Below are 18,110 nucleotides of genomic sequence, written 5' to 3'. Positions count from 1 at the left end.
ACAAACGGTGCAGGGTACAGCAAAATGCCATTTACTTTAGAAGCTGTATCCAAACCTGTTTCAGACAATTAACCCCCTAGAAACTTTATTGATGTATAAATGCCACTGAAATTTCTCTGGCATAATAGCTCCAATGTAAGCATTTAAGGTTTTCTATGTCTTTCTCATATAATCCAATGAGCACAACACCATTTATGTTATGTAACCAACAGTATGATATACTGGAAGAAATTAATATGACTAAATTTTTACAGACTATCTAAATGAAAAGTAATTAAAGTTGATATAGTCCTAAAATAACAGAGTGAAGAAATATCGCTGTTCTTCCCTGGTAAAGTGGATGATTTCCAAGTGAGTATATTAATTGAGAATGAGAAACAGAATACTGGATAAGTCAATTGGTAGCTTTTTTTTTTTTTTTTTTTTTTTTTTTTTTTTTTTTTTTTGCCAGGAGCTGTTGATTTGCTTTCGTAAAGAGTTTAAATCTGGAACACATCCTGTGATAGGTGCTAACAGGTGATAAACTTTACATTTTTAAGCATGTAATTCACAGTCATGCTTAAAAATCAATGTTGACTTTTACTCAATCTGTTAAGGAATCAAAATGGAGATCCTGTCAGTTGCTAAATAGTTCTATTCCAACAGCACATTGAGAAACTAGGGAAATAACCACAGAATGGACCTACTATGGACCCACTGTGTTACCCACTCAGGCCAAGTGTCCATTATTGCCTGACTTCCATAAGCTCTCACCCTGACCACAAAGGCATTTTGGGTTCTGATGGGTTGGTGTTAACTCAGAACCCAAGAAGGTCTGGGTACACCTCTTTCTCCAAAACACTTAAGTCCTCACTTACTGTAGTTGATAGATTACTGGAAACTGTGACTTTAAGTAAAATGAGGCATAATTAAACCAGTTTTATCATAGGCTAGTTGATACGAACAAGTGTCAACTTCCTGTGGCATATTTCTGGTCACAAAAACATCATGAAATTTCTAAATAAAGACCCCAAATGCTTCAAATACTGAACATTGAAATGAATGTGAGCTATACATATATTGAAGATAGATTAACAAAAGCAGGTAAGATAATTATTTACTCAATTTTTGGTGAATCAGTGAGTGGTGACAGTTGCAGTGGTAGTGGGTTAAATCAATGGATAAACGTTTGCAAATCAACTATTGTAAGGAGCACCTCCTGGCACCACGCATTTCAACATCAATCAATCAACAAATGTGGTGAGCTTGCTGAATGCTTTCCTACTGCATCGTTTATTGTCGTGCATTTATGCAACTATTGTGGGCTTTGCAAATGTTTAGTTTGCAATCATTTGTATTCAATCAATCATCATTCTCCAATCTGTTTATTCCAGTCCAGGGTCAAAGGTGGCTAGAGCCTATTCCAGTAGCTCAAGGCAGGCACCAAACATAGAATGATGTCATTTCATCACAGGGTTCACTTACACCAACACCCACACTCACTCAGACTGGGACAACGTAGACACGCCAATTCACAGAACGTGCACAGCTTTGGGACGTGGGAGAAAACCGTGGTACATGGAGAAAACCCACACAGACATGGGGAGAATATAAAACCCAACAAATGCAAAGTATACATCTGATAGAATAAACATTGTAATCGATATAATTCTGAAAATGAGGCAAACCACAGGGGGCTTTATTTTTTATAGAGGTATTTAGTTTATATATTACCTGGTAAATTCTCTGCCACCTTTGACATCACCTCACTGAGCATAAAATTGCTAGAAATGTGAGAAGGAATTAAGCACTGCGAGTAATATCCTCTGTAATGTCTGATAGAGAAAGGTTAAGGAAATTTTATTTGCTATAAAGAGATAGAAATAAATTAGTTGAAGACAACGTGGAAAATCAGGGAGGCAGAAACAGATAGTGATAAGATCCAGGAAAGAAATATGAGATTTTTTAAAATAGACATTTTAATTCATAGAATAATAAATGTGAGAAGAATTTTAAAGGAGAGAGCTAATGCAAAAAGCATCAAGATTTTTCAACTTAAGTTAGAAAGGGTTGGATGAGTTTATAAGACAATTCAGTTGTTATGAGTTTTTACTATTTATTTATATACTTTAATGGGAAGGAAATAAATAAACTGAAACAAACTTAGGACCTAGAAATCTGTTTTAACATTCTGAGAAGACAGAAAGTAGAGAAAAAAAAGAGTTTGAAATAGAGTTTTCTGAAATCTTTTCTATAATCTGACTCTCTTACTAGTCATAATGATTATTGAAACATTTATATCAAGTCCTGTTCATCTTGTGTTTCTCTTTTTAAGAAAAAGTGGGTTCTTGTTAGCTATTAATATATTATTATATTAATTGAATACAGGCCTTATATATTAGTAATAGACAGAAAGATCATCTTTAGTGCTGGGAAGAAAACATGAATGGCAGAGCAAAAGTCAATTTTCTGTGCTATAGTCTGATGAGCAGAGCTAGTGCTACATGAAGTTGAAGTCATATCACCTAGGCTTTAGACCTGCAGGCACACAGTTTCAGAGGTAAACCCAAGAATGAAGAGGAAGGGCAGGTGAGGGTCATGACTGATCAATCACATATGCCTTGAAATGGGAATGTGGACTTGGGAAGGGTCTGGTGGTAGCAGTGGTGGGACATCACACCTGGATGCCTAGGGGAATTTGCACTTGACTCCACTAAGTACACTATCCCAGTTTTATGGATCTAAGTTATCCATATCAGTTAGGAGAAATTTTGATGCAAGCCAAAGCATACCTCAAACTGGCTTAAACAATATAAATTAGTTACTGGATTTATTGGTTTATTTACTGTACATTCCAGAATTGGAGGTGGCTTTGGTTTGAGACAGACTCAGAAGGTCAAAAATTCACTTAAGCGTATGATTACTTCCTCTTCCTACTGCCTCCCATGGAGTCATCTTTATCCCAGTGTTGGCTCTCCACTGTGGACCCAGATAATTGGCAAGAGAGGATGAAGGCTTGCTGCTGGAGCTTATCCCAGCCACTCACCTCCTGCTCACTGGGGAAGATGCCTCTAAGGAATATTTGTGACACGCAGAAGAATGGAGAGTGGGATCCTTGTAGGAAACCACAGACATCTGCTCATCCCGAAACTCTGAGGCTATTGTCTGAACTCAAAGGCAACATTTTTTAAAGTCACAATTAGAGAGTTTTTAGAACAGAGGTCACCTGCTTTTGGACTGCACCTAATCCTTCATAATTTTTTTAAAACATTTGTATAATTATTTACAAATAAAATTACTCATCAACTCCCCTTCTTTCCCCTACTCCCAACTATAAGCCAAGTTCAACATTTTATTCTCCTTTCTTTCCTCAATACAAGCATAGACAGTGCTTAGGAATGGGCATCATGTATGTACCATCGGACAAGTGCTACCCTGAGCCTTAATACCTGTTAGTGTTTTCATTGTCTTAAAAGTATAAGATAGAGTCTGTGACTGATTCCATCGTGCAGATAAGAAAAGTGGCACAATATGCAGCTGAATACTGGCAGAACTAAGATACAAACCCTGGCAACTGGCTACAAATTCTTTGGTTTTAAAACTTTTAAAACATTTTCTTGAAAAAAAAGTAATAAATTGATTATTTCATAATTACATCAATGAATGAGTGAATCAACAAATGAATGAACAATAAAAAAACAAAAAATGTCTCTGTCTGCATATTCCATACCTATGTGTGTTCTCCTTACAGACAGTGTGCCAAAAACAGGTTAGATTTTTAAGAAATATGATTTCAAGCTCAAACAGTGTCCTTAATTCTCTATGGAATTTTAGGGAATGTTTAAACTACCCAGTGTCACTGTCAATAAAACCACTAAATGTGCACTGCACTGAAATTCTGTCCTTTCTACTTCAGAGGACATTTTTGTGGATACAAGAAGACAATACATTGTAAGTACATTGGAAACTGTAAAGCACCATACAAGTAAATATGAAGTATACACCTGTAACACTTTTCATGTAGTAAAGTTGTCTCCCTATGATGACAAAAATGTTGATGAATAATACCAGAAATATATAGTCTAGAGGCCTGCCATAATCATTACAGTTTAGAATTTTAGAGCTGAAGGCCCTTTTGAGATCATTTATTTTGAGCTCTCATTTTTCATATTGAGATTGACTCAGGGTCATTTTGTCTATGGGGCACAGGATCCTCAGTATGAAACAGTCTGTTTGTCCTACCAATCATTATCATGAGTGGATAATTTCAAAACCTGTTCAAATCCTCAGGTATCTTAATGTCATTGCATCAAAAGGTTAGAATGTCTGACTGCCATCACAGGCTCCTCACGTTACCCTGAGCAAATAATTATTTGTATTCAATAAATACTCAATAAGCATTTATTCATTGAGTAAATTGTAATTTCTTAGCGATGAGGCAGCAGACTATATCCCTTCATCAGAATAAATTAAAAGTAGCTGCTTCTGGGAAGTATCTAGCCCAGACAAAGTGCAGGCTCCCTCACATGTCCTCATTACCTTCTAGCTGGATGAACTTGGCCCATTCTCTTGTCTCAAGTTACAAAGGACTCATCTTCCACGTGGTTCAAGTAAATATGGTAGTGTTTTAGGTAGATGTGGAAATAAATAATAAGAAGGTAAGGGAATGGCAGCCGAATTTGTTAGCCACACCACAATACTGCTGCATAACCAAACACCTCAAACTCAGCAGAAAGCGCTTAGCACCATGCACAACGTTCTGCAACCCATTCAGGGCAATTATACACCTGGCTGCTGGACCGTGATACCAGGTGAAATATCTCTGATACGGTTTGGCTGTGTCCCCATCCAAAATCTCATCTTGAATTGTAATCCCCATGGTCCCCATGTGTCAAGGGCAGGACCAGGTGGAGGTAATTGGATCATAGGGGCTGTTTCTCCCATGCTGTTCTCATCATAGCGAGTGAGTCTCAAAAGATCTGACGGTTTTATAAGCATCTGGCATTTCCCGTGCTTGCACTCACTGTCTCTCCTGCTGTCCTGTGAAAAAGTGTCTTCCGTCATGATTGCAAGTTTCCTGAGGCCTCCCCAGTCATGTGGAACTATGAGTCAATTAAACTTCTTTTCTTTATAAATTATCCAGTCTTAGGTATTTATTCATGGCAGTGAGAAAAGAGGCTAATACACTAAATTCGTACTGCAGACAGTGGGGTGCTGCTATTAAGATACATGAAAATGTAAGACCGACTTTGGAACTGGGTGACTCGTAGAGGTTGGAACAGTTTGGAGGCCTCAGAAGAAGGCAGGGAGATGTGGGAAGGTTTGGAACCTCCTAGAAACTTGTTGAATGGATTTGACAAAAATGCTGATAGTGATATGGACAATGAAGTCCAGGCTGAAGTGGTCTCAGATGGAGATGAGGAACTTGTGAAATGGAGTAAAGGTCACCCTTGCTATGCTTCAGCAAAGGAGCTAGTGGCATCTTGCCTCTGCTCTAGAGATCTGTTGAACTTTGAACTTGAGAGAGATGATTTAGGGTATCTGACAGAAGAAATTTCTCTCTCTCTCTCTCTCTCTCTTTGTAGATGGAGTTTCACTCCTGTTGTCCAGGCTGGAGTGCAATGGCATGATCTTGGCTCACCGCAATCTCCACCTCCAGGGTTCAAGTAAGTCTCCTGCCTCAGTCTCCCGAGTAGCTGGGATTACAGGCATGTGCCACCACCACACCAGGCTAATTTTGTATTTTTAGTAGAGATGGGGTTTCTCCATGTTGGTCAGGCTGGTCTCGAACTCCCAACCTGAGGTGATCTGCCTGCCTTGGCCTCCCAAACTGCTGGGATTACAGGCGTGAGCCACATTGCCTAGATTAAATGCATGATTTGACTCTTAGGAACAAGATTTCTTCTAAGGATTTTGAGGTCGGTTCCTCTCAAGGTCCCTCCTGAACTGCATTGCCTATTTATAGTTTTATTTGACCCCCTGCAAATCTTCCCCACACATATGCCAACACAAACACAAATCAATATGCTTCTACACACACAGGCCTAATATGCATATCATAAACCATGCCAGCACATGCGTGCGCATGCGCACACACACACACATTTTTCTTCTTTACTTATATAGCACCTATTATGCTTTACATTTTATTTTAGTGATCATACTCTTTGAAATATTTTTATGACCTTCATCATTAACTTGTATTACTATATTATTTCACTTTGAGTACATTTTTAGGCTTGAACTTATCTTTACTTCCCAATAGACTAAAGGTAGATACTTAAGCAGTCAAAATGTTGACATTCTGCTATTATTTTATCTGTACCTAGTAAACTGCATTATGCACCAGCAGAAACACATAATAAACACTCACCAAAAGCATTTAGTTTAAAAATATCATAGTTAATATAGTTAGGCTCTGTGTCCCCACCCAAATCTCATCTCAAATTTTAATTCCCATGTGTCAAGGGATGGACCTGGTCAGAGGTGGTTGGATCATAGAGGCTGTTTCCTCCATGCTGTTCTTGTGACAGTGAGTGAGTTCTCATGAGGTCTGATGGTTTAAAACTGTTTGGCATTTCCTCCCTGGCTCTCTCTCTCTCTGGCTGCCATATAAGACGTGCCTCGCTTCCCCGTCACCTTCCACCATGATTGTAAGTTTCCTGAGGCCTCTCCAGCCATGTGGAACTGTGAGTCAATTAAACATCTTTTGTTTATAAATAGCCAGTCTCAGGTAGTTCTTTACAGTAGTGTGACAATGGACTGATACAGTAATTAATGAACACATTGCCAATTTTTATACATTTTATTAAGAGTTTGTAAGTTTACAACTTCCAGATCTTACACTGATGTAATGAAACATTTGAGCAAGTAAGAGTCATTTATTACATGTATTGAAAATAATAGTAATGAATGTAAGTATATTTAAACATTATATCTAAAATCATATTTAGATTCAGTTTCTGTTAATATTTAATGACTTTCCTTCTAGTATGTAATTGATAATTTTTTTTTTTTCTTGAGACAGAGTCTCACTCTATCACCCAGCATGGAGTGCAGTGGTGCTATCTCCATTCATTGCAAGCTTCGCCTTCCAAGTTCAGGCCATTCTCCTGCCTCAGCCTCCAGAGTAGCTGGGACTACAAGTGCCTGCCATCACGTCTGGCTAATTATTTTTAATTTATTTTTAGTAGAGACGGGATTTCACCATGTTAGCCAGGATAGTCTTGATCTCCTGACCTTGTGATCTGCCCACGTTGGCCTCCCAAAGTTCTGGGATTACAGGCGTGAGCCACTGAGCCTGGCTGATAATTTTACATTATGCAGAGTGGAGATCATAATACATACCATTTGTTCTCCTATTTTCAATTAATATTACATGGTGAATATTTTTATATCTTCAAAATGTTGTCAAACATATTTACACATGCATGTGTAAATCAATAATACAATTTAGATACCTTAGTGGAACCATGCAACAATAGGACTAAAATAAATACATTAACAGAATATTTTCTCTCATATGGATACTTCCTTTAAGCCAAAGCTATTTATTACTAAAAAGACTGAGTAAGCTTATTTAGTAAGCTAAAATTAGATATCCACAGCACCTTCTTTATCACAGAAATTAATGAGGTGGGATACTTAATACCCCCACACAGTACAGGGTGGCTGATATGTATGATAGAAATTTCAGTCCTTAAAAGTTAAACGGCTCTATTCACTTATTTTGAGGCTCTGTGAATGAGAATAAGGAGTTAACATTAGACAAGTTTTCTGCTCTTAGTATACGAGTGATCTATTTAAAGGATTACAGATGTACATATGAAATAGTTACAGAACCATCCCGGGGATGAGATGAGTAGGAACGCACAGCGTAGACAGCACATGGTAGTGTAATGTGGAGGTGGAGTGTCAGTTTGGATGGGTGCAATCCATGGAGGCTTCCTGGAGAAGATGGACTTAGCTCTGGTTTCTGAATAACAGAGTATGGTAGAATAACATTTATTCATGGCCTATTACACATCAGTCTTCATCTTTGGACACCTTCACAGAATCACTGTGAAACCATTCTCATTTGATACACAGGTCTTGAACACTAGCTCCACATATCTGCTCTTGAAGTGGCACTGTTAATAAGACACTTAGAAAGAACAGGGACAGCATTGAGGCAGGGAATGAAGCAAGTAAGAGCCTAGGGAGGCATGAGATCTGGGTGTGAACCCAGGCAGGTCACAAGCCAGGTGTGTAAGAGGTGAGATTCAGTGTGATGTTTTATAGTGGGTTGACAACATGTCTAAGATGAGATTGAATAGACACTGTAGGATCATGTGGTGGAAGACATCAAATAGCAAAGAGGAATCACTCATGACTATACCCCATGATGTTGATTCTCCCAGTGGGATCCCATTTATGCTCTGACTGCAATTTTCCATTTGCTTGACTGAAATCTGCTTAGAAATACAAGCTCAATTCGTTTACAAGTAAGTCTGTGGTCTGTATACATTTATATGTGTGTGTGTGTGTGTGTGCAATCACAAAATTCCATCTTCTCCATTATGGTGAAAATACAATTAATGCATTTTTCAATGATAGTGAAATGGGGGCCCTTTTAAATACACACACCCTTTTACAGATTTGTAGTCAAAATGAATTATTTTCTATTTTACTGTGGTCCTTAAGTATTAATATCCACCCCTCATAGAGTTTGGGGTCTAATGGACAAGGTCAGCTGCAACAGGTACTACAGAGAAGAGGTACATAGCACTTTGACAATGTCTAATTTTAATTCCAGGAAGTCTTCCACAAGGAAACATTTACTGATTTTAAATTTCTAGGAAGAAAAACCTGTACAAATGCAGAAGGAAGGAATGCTTAAACCGAGGCGATAGCATATCAGATACCCTGTGTTTTGATAGATCAAGGCTTATATTAGGAACAGGACAGAAGAAACCCTGTGGTTGAAGTGCAGAGATCAAGAGGAAACAGCAAGTCACATGAAAAAAAAACATATGGACAGGGCTGGATGGTGCGAGGTTTGCAGTTTGAGGTAATGATCTGGTTTTCACTCCCTCCCCCCAAAATGAGGAACCATTGATGAATTTTAAGCAGAGTCCTGATATCATCAGATTTCATTTAAAAGAAGGAAATAGGATGAAGAGAAAAATTAGAAACTAAGCGCTAAAAGATCAATGACTGTATGAAGATAAACCAAGAACCACCAGCAATCAGCACTGTTAATAGTATTGGCATGCTGTAGGAAAAACCGGGGTTTTGCAGAAGGGTACAAGAGAAATGAGAAGAAAATGTCGCTTCTATATCTCAATCTACAGGGAGATACAGTACTTACACTGATGAATGCAGTGCAGAGTGATACATGAGAAACTAAAGTAATTAGATTAAGATCGGAGGTTCTGGAGTCAGCCAATCTAATTTAAATCCAGGTCCTGGCACTTATCAGAGGTGAGAGGCACAGCCAATTACCTAGTTGCTGTGAACACCTCTCTTTGTTTCCATAAAATGTGAAGAACCATAACTCTCATTGTAAAGGGCTTGGAGAAGGATTAAATAACATGTTGTGGAATAAAGCATTGAGCCCAGAGCATATACAATCACTAAAGAATCTTAGGTACAACTATTTTTAAAGAATTGTCATTGTTGCTATCACAATGTCATTCTTAAAATCATTGTAATCAACATTGTTTTAAGAGGCTTAATAGACACTTTTTTTTTGTATAGTCAATTTCAGAGATGATAAAAGTTTGAGATGGAGTCTACCAGGAATTCTAAAGAATATCCCACAGTTCAGAAATTAATCTGCTACAACCAACTTTTGTTGAGCTTTGGAAGTAGTTTAGAGTTAATTCTCAGTATAAGATGAGAGCTACGATAATTCCCTTTTTACTGATAAAGAAACTGAGGTATTGAGACATTAAGTAATTTCCAGGGATCATTCAGTTGGTAAGCAGAGGAACTGGAATTTGGATCCAAAGGTCTGGCTACAGAATGGACATGCTTAACCACTAAGCAGCAATGCCTCTGCTATGTTAAAATGGTCAGTGGTAAGGGTGACTAGTACAATACTGTCATTTGATTTCCAATTTCTGCATTGTGTGGTATGCACACTACCGGACAAAAAGCCTATTCTTTTGCAAAAAATGACTTGGGAAACTCATGGAAAAGGACACGACCCAAAGGCCATGTTATCATTTTTTCCTTTATTTAAGATTTCAACCTCAAAGATGAACCCTGGGTCGTGCATATCATGGAGCTTAATGTACTATTCCATCACCAGGGCCAAGGAAAGCTGCATTCACAGATGGATTGTGTCTGCAGGCAGCCTTGAACTTCTTGTGTTCAGTTGAATAAATGATTTTCTTTGGTAATGCAACATTTGAAGCAGCTGGATAGCTAGATTATTCCACAGCATCTGAACACCCACCAACAAAATGATGAAAGCTTGAGACAATTTGGTTTGCTCAGAGAAGTGTTATTGCTCAAGCTAGCCAACCGTCACTAACGTTTCTGTATAAAGCCGATAAGTTCAGAGGTCTCTGGGATGAGCAGAGGCATGTGAAATCAGAAGATGCGTGCTGTCTACATCCTTCAAGGCCAGCTCAAATGTTGTCTCCTCCCTGACCACTGGAAGCAGAACAAATGGCAGGCAAAACACTCAGTGTACACTTCTCCTATGTTAGCACGAATTCCAGCATATTAGACATGTAGCCCTCTTGCCTTCTCAGAAGTACATTTTGTGGATGCTGATGAGAGTCATTTTATGATTCTTTCCTTACTCAAAGACCTTGAGCGCATGTGAAAAATTGTTTTACCCACGACTTGAACAATACTGTTGGCAGTGCTCTGGTTACTCTCAATTTCCCGCTTGCTCAATCTCCATCTCCCTGCTAGCTCAGCTTGTGGCCACCTCCTCTAGAATGCTGCATGTGGAATCACACAATGTTCAACTGAACAATTCCTCCTCTGCCTGCTGCCCCACTCCAATGCCACTGCCCACCAGTTCATCCTTTCGCAGTTACATAACCACAGTCTGGCCATGTCTCTTCATGATCCTCCTGTCTCCTCCTCAATGGGAGATGTCTTTTTTTTTTTTTTAATTCACCAAAAGGATAAAGGGTGAGAGTGCAAGTGTTTTGTAGCCAAGCAGTTGTGCTTATTAATAGATTTGTTCCAGGCTTATCAAATATATCAAAGAAGCCTTCCTTTGGTCCCAAATCCATGGCATGTAGCGGATTGGGCAGAACGGGATGGAGTTTGTTGGAGTGGGTTAGGTTACTGTTTAGACTCACACTTATGCTTTTCCTTTCACATCAGGCTCTCCATGAGGACCCTCTGTCACCCAACTCTTCATTTATGGTGCTCTTGTTCCCTCTCATGGACTTGGTGTCTCTCACTGACTCAACTGCACTTGTTAAACTGTCTGAAGCTCGTGGATGGCAGTCATGATTGAAGAATTTAGTCCAGGTGGTAGCCAGAGCTACTTAAATGCTTTCTGTATCAGCCATGGTAAAATGTTTTATTTATCGTTTTAATGGCGTTTCCTTTGTTTAGAGATAGAATGAAATACTGGCACAGTCTGTATCTGTAATCTGAAAGAGGAGATTAACTATTTCTAGTCTTTAAAGAAAATCCAGTATATTTTGAATCTTAATGCACAGCATCTGTATTGCTTTTGTAAGGCTATGATAAAAAAAAAAAAAAAAAGTACCGCAAACTAAGTGACTTGAGACACAGAAATTTACTCTGTCACAGTTCTGGAAGCCAGAAGTCTGTGAGATCAAGCGGTGAGCAGTGCTGGTTCCTTAGGAGGGAGGCGAGGGAGAATTTGCCCTGTGCCACGCCCCCAGCATCTGCGGATTTGCTGGCATTCTTTGGCACTATCTGACTTGTTGAAACATCAGCCCAATAACCGCCTTCATGGTCATGTGGCGTTCTACCTGTGTGCATTTCTGTTTTCAAATTTCCCCTATTTATAGTACCAGTGATATCAGATTAGAATCCCCCCTAACAACCTAATTTAATTTGATTACCTTTATAAAGACTCTCTCCGAATAAAATCACATTCTGAAGTACCTGGGGTTAGGATTTCAACATAGGAATATTTGGGGGACATGTAAAAGTTTTAAGTAAATAAATAAAACTTTGAAAAGGATAAGCACTTCATTAATAGATGGCTGCTCTCCTTTTATTCATATATGTCTCCTAAGGGTTTTGTTGCCCTAGCCTACACATAGACACACGCACAAGGGGAATTTTGGAGTTTTAGAAGAAAAGCACAAAACTGTTACTGACATTCCAAACTGTGAGACAAACTTGACAATTCTAGTCTCCTCCATGCAGAGATATTTTTCACAGTTTCATAAACATTGACTTGGGGTTAGGTGGCTTTGGTTTTGATAGCCAGACTTTTACTTCAAAATTGTATAACCTTGGAAAGTGACCTCGTTTTTCTGCATTTCAATTTGTCATCTATGAAGTTAGAATAAAAATCCACATATTTAAATACTAGATGACATGTTTTCAGTAGTGCCAAGGAGAGCAAGTGATAAGTTGAAGGATTGAAATAAAGTTAGCTCTCCACCATAGACCTGTTTTATTAGGGAAGATAATGATACTTAAAGCACTCTGACAGCTCAGTGAACATAAGCGGATTAATTTATCTTTTTACTATGACTTTTAGAGAACCAAATACGATTTAAAAATTTAAACTTTGCCTATATCTGCCTTCATCTAATTATATGAGGTCTTATCTCTTTTAAATGTGTTGGGATCCCAAAGCTGATTTTATTATTTACTCTGTATCAATCTATTTTGAAGTCAGTAGATAAAGGCATAGGAAGGCAATACAGTTTGAATATACAACAAATATCTCAGACTTTTTTTTTTTTTTTTAATGAGGCAGCTTCTTGTAGGAAAAAAAAAACCTGGATTAGGGATCAGTGACTTGGATTAGAGTTCTGGACTTTCTACCTCCTTTAGGTACATCACTCAACATTTCTAAGTCTCTGATGTCTTTAGTTAAAAACAGATCGAATTACCTCCCTCATAATATTGTAATTGTCAAAATGGAAAATATGGGAGAAGTGCCTACTACATAGTCACCACCTGGTACCTAGCTAGTACATTTATATTAAGCCCCACATACAAAATCTATGAAAAATGAAATCCTTATCACTGCAACTTTCTCTATGTATGGGTTTTCATAAGAGAAAATTAACTCGAATCAGGTGTTTTAAACATTTATGACATATTTTTTAGGTATAACAAAGAAGGTGCTAAGATGATTGCAGAAAGGTGTGTGCAAGGAAAAATATAACTAGATGAAGCCCCAGAATAAGTAAGAAGAATTTCAGCACATATTTTCCAATATTAAATTAGTAGGTTAAAAGCAGCTATAATGGTTCACCTTTTTGTCTTCTAAACCACTCACTCCTAAAATGAGAAGACACAAATTACACTTATCACACTCCATGATATACATACTTTTTAAGCACTTGATTTCTATATTGTTTGTATGTTTCCTCTACCAAAATGTGAGCAATTTTGACACAGAAAAAGCCAGGTCTCGTATTTTAATGCCACAGACAGAAAGGCAGACATTGGAGTCACACAGCTGGAATTGCCTCCAGATCTAAATTTACCCGCCGTGTAACCTTTGGCAAGTTACTAAGGCTATCTGAACTTCACTTTCCTGAACTACAGAAGTGAAGCCAATATTTGTTTTAAGCTGATAGCACTGTTGTGGAGACTAGATGAATTGTACACACTTAGAATGACAACGGGCATATGGCAAGCAGCTCAGTAAGATTTAGCTATTATGTCATTCCAACAGGAGCCAGCAAAATCCTCAAATTTGAAATCCAGATTTCCTGAATTATCAGATATCCTGAATCTAAAATTTATCCATTTGTTGTTCACTCACTCATTTACTTACCCATTCTGCATTTAGTGAGAACCTACCATTTGCTGAGAATTTGTATGTCCACATAGTCTCATACCCACTTACATTCATTTTCAGAATCAACTGACATTACCTAAATAATCTCAAACACTCAGACATACTCTAGCTTTGATCTTCTAGGATTCTAAAATGACTGTGAGGGTTCTTCATTTGAATACATGTTTAATGTTTCCTGATAAAGAAAAAAAAATAAGTCTCATCAATTGTCTTTATCATTATGTCAGAGACATGTGAACCAAAGCAATTCCATCTTAATTAAACAGTAGCTGGGTAAAATCAGGTGCAAACCTACTGGGCTGCATTCCCAGATGGTTGAGGCAATCTAAGTTACAGGATAAGACAGTAGGTTGGCATAAAATACAGGTCATAAGGACCTTGCTGATAAAACAGATTGCAGTAAAGGAGCTGGCTCAAACTCATGAAAACCGAAATGGCGATGAGTTTGACGTCTGGTCGTCCTCACTGCTTGCTACACTCCCACCAATACCATGACAGTTTACAAATGCCGTGGCAACATCAGGAAGTTACCTTATATGGTATAAAAAAGGGAGGCATGAATAATTCATCCCTTAGCATATCATCAAGAAATAACTATAAAAAAAGGGTCAACAAGCAGCCCTTGGGGCTGATCTGCCTATTAAGTAGCCATTCTTTTATTCCTTTACTTTCTTAATAAACTTGCTTTCAGTTTGCACTGTGGACTCTCCCTGAATTCTTTCTTGCATGAGATCCAAGAACCCTCTCTTGGATCTGGATTGGGACCCCTTTCCTGTAACAATTAGAATGACCTGGGTTTTAGGCCAAATACACATGGGAAAAATTATGTTTACGACAAAATATTTCCAGAAAAGTGATTTGCAAACTCATATTGAGTAACTGGATGTTGGGTTTAATCTTTTCTTAGGGCACTTTTATACAGTGAGAGAGAGAGACTGGGAGGGAGGGAGGGAAAGGGGAAGAATGAGGAGGAGAAGGGGGAGAGGATGAAAGGGGAGGAGGGGAGAGGAGGGAAGGGGAGAAAACGAGAGAGTTCTTCCTCCAAACTATTTCTTAGATATTTTCAATTTTATAAATGCTTTCATTCCTTCTGGCAACAGCAAAATGAACAAGCACATAGTATGGGGAGAAATGCGGCCCCATAAAAACTGCTCCGAGTGAGTGGGTGATGGCCTCCCTCGGAACCTATAAATGTTTTATCAGCAGTTTCCGCTTCCTCAGAGTCAAGGCTGGGCAAGCCTAGTAAGTGCTGTTGAAATGCGGGAAGTGGCAATCTTATTTGAAGAAGAGGTCGAGGAAGCAATCCAAGCCCTGTTTCAATGACTAGGATTTGCAATGCACAGAGCCCAGTGAGTGGCACTTCAAACAAATTCTACCGATCCATACTGGGATGCAGATGTCTGTTTTGCTGATGCCTTGTTTCCCTAAAGGGGAAAAGCCATAGGCACCTTCATATGGTGAAACCGTTGACAGTGAAAAAAAGAAAAATTAAATAAATAGTGAAAGCAAAGCAAAAAACAACAACATGCAGGGGGTGGTGCTTGTGAAAAAGATCATTCTCTGAGAATGAAATGGAGCCTTTCCACTATAGGAAAAGGTGGATTTGGGCAATGCCTCCCACTGCTAACCCCCTTCCACTTGATCCTTGAATGTCATTAAAGTAAATTTAGCATAAACCCAAAGTCAAGAACAGATTACAAGAGAAGAAAGGGATTCTGTGAACATAGCATACGTCAGTTTATCATAGTCTGTATATGTAAGGGCATTAGTGTATTAGTAGTGAGGGAAGATTGAAGAAAATTTAACCATTTGACATGATCTTTTCTATATTAGAAAAATACCCTATACATATTATAGATCATGCTTAGGAGGAAATTATGACTAAAATGCTGGAAGTAAGGAATACAAAGAGACTACTACTGGGATTTTTCAAACACAATTTAATAATTAAGAGGGTGTCCATGTCTGGGGCAAAGATGTAGTAAATACTTAGGAGGCACAAAAATATATAAGACCTAGTCATTTGGAATAGAAATTAAGGGAGTGGGAGGTGATATCCAGATGTAAACTATAAATAGTTGTATTCTACATCCTTTCTCCTTTTCTTTCTTCATTTTTTTCTAATATAACCTCTATATTTTAAAAAATGTGTATACCAGACATTGTGCAGCAGACTGCAATTTCCAAGAGCAATTCCACCACTAAATCTCATCACTCATTTTATTCCTGCAATGGGATGTTGACACTTCCCCATTAATCAGTAAGATCTCCTTTACCTCTCCTTGAATATGAGCATGAGCCAGGCTTTGCAGCCAGGTTCTAATGAATATTATGTGAGGTGAATGACTTTTAGTCACATTTGAGATTAGGCTATAAAGGTGATTGAGTTTGTGCTAGAGCAGTTTTCTCTCAGGATAACAGCCATTGAAAGCAGTTGCCATGTTGTGAGGAAGCCCCATCCATATGAAGAGGCCACGTGTAGATATTCTGACCAATAATTCCATCTCAGCTCTCAACTAATAGCATCAATTTGCAGCCTCATAAGTGATCCTTCACATAATGCCATTCTTGTAGCCACCCTAGATGATATTGAGGCAGAGATGAGCTATACTCACCTACCTCTATCCAACTTGCACATCTCTCAGTCAAATGCTGTCATTGCTTTTAGCTATTATGTTTTGAGTAAATATATTAGCAATTACAGAGACATTCTATCATATTATGATATTGCAAGGTTGAATATTACTGATTCTAATAACATATTCTCATATATTAGACAAACACTCAATATTAGTAAAATTAGATCAATACAAAAATCATGTTTATGGTAAAGGGAGGTATAACAGAAGGGTAATTAAATTGCTTAGTGATTGATGCCTATTTTAGATGCTTATTGCTCCTGCTAGACTTGATTCTTAGGACAGGATGATTTCAGGATCCCACACTATGTGCCCATGAACATGACCCTTTGTGACAAAGAACCAGTCACTGCTGAGATGTCTCAACAACAACAACAACAAAAAAGGGTTTTCCCATAGGCTTATACATTATTTGGAAGATACTTTAAATTGTCACTTGTTAGGCCCATGGTGAGTTGAAAAAAACAACTTCAGATATTCTTCCTTTCTAAACCTCCATCTGTAGTTTTTTGTTTGTTTGTTTGTTTTACACAATCCGTCTTTACTAACAAGTGATTTGTAGAGAATTTGTATGCCATATATGGGTATTCTGATGTGTAAGTGAGCAAATGACATTTGTGTGACAGTTCACAAGCTCTATGCAGATATACTTTAGATATTTGTCCATGCCCAAATGTCATGCTGAAATGTATGTAGTTCCCAATGTTGGAGGTGGTGCGAGGTGTTTGGGTCATAGGGGCAGATCTCTTATGACTTGGTGCTATCCTTGTGGTAGTGACAGAGTTCTCATGAGATCTGGTTGTTGTAAAGTGTGGCACCTCCCTGCCACCCCTACAGTGCCACCTCTTGCTCTTGTTCCCACCAGGTACAGTGCTGGCTCCTGCTTCACCTTCCACCATGATTGTAAGTTTGCCAAGGTCTCACCAGAAGCTGAGGAGATGCCAACAGCATGCTTCCTGTACAGCCTGCAGAACCATGAGCCAATTAAACCTCTTTTCTTCATAAATTACCTAGTCTTGGGTATTTCTTTATAGTAATACAAGAATGCCCTAATACACATAGAAACCACAAAACAGACCTTAATCTTCTATCACAGTTTCTGGGGCCAGGCACCATAAATATGTACGTAACAGTGCTCCTGGGCCATCAGCCTTGAGTTCACTCTCTTGACTATATTTAAGGTGACAAGTGTTGGATGACAAATTCGTGGAGCAATGGCAGGACTTCATTTTCTTCATGGGTGTGTGGATTTATTGTAATTGTAACTAGCATTGTGTTTAAAAAGGAACAAACCCTTTGGTTTAAATAGAGTGATTAAGATTATTGTCTTTGCTGTCAATAAACACATAAAGGTAACAATACTACCTGGTCTGGGGTGGGAGACAGCTTGGACATTAGGATCTGAATCTAATCTTTTAACAGTCTGAGGGATCTAGGAGAGGATAATAGTGCATTTGAGTGAAAAAAAAAAACTTGAGAATCTCAAAGTGGATAAGCAGACTTATTCTGGCAGTCAA

General features: G+C 38.3%; 1 long non-coding RNA gene across 3 annotated transcripts in view; it reads left to right on the top strand.

Moving 5' to 3' along the window:
* Nucleotides 1–17,599, top strand: part of LOC135964828 (uncharacterized) — a 32,878-nt gene extending 15,279 nt beyond the window's left edge. The window contains exons 2-4 of one of the 3 annotated variants that reach the window (XR_010577512.2): nt 5,565–5,645; nt 11,311–11,502; nt 17,459–17,599. This is a non-coding gene — a long non-coding RNA (uncharacterized lncRNA). The other 2 variants (XR_012416961.1, XR_012416962.1) reach the window with 2 other exon arrangements.
* Nucleotides 17,600–18,110: the final 511 nt, after the last annotated feature.

The sequence above is a fragment of the Macaca fascicularis genome, chromosome 8, assembly GCF_037993035.2.
Source record: "Macaca fascicularis isolate 582-1 chromosome 8, T2T-MFA8v1.1".
NCBI classification, from domain to species: Eukaryota; Metazoa; Chordata; class Mammalia; order Primates; family Cercopithecidae; genus Macaca; species Macaca fascicularis.
Note: the sequence above shows the minus strand (reverse complement) of the source record. Positions and strands in the feature narration are given on the sequence as shown.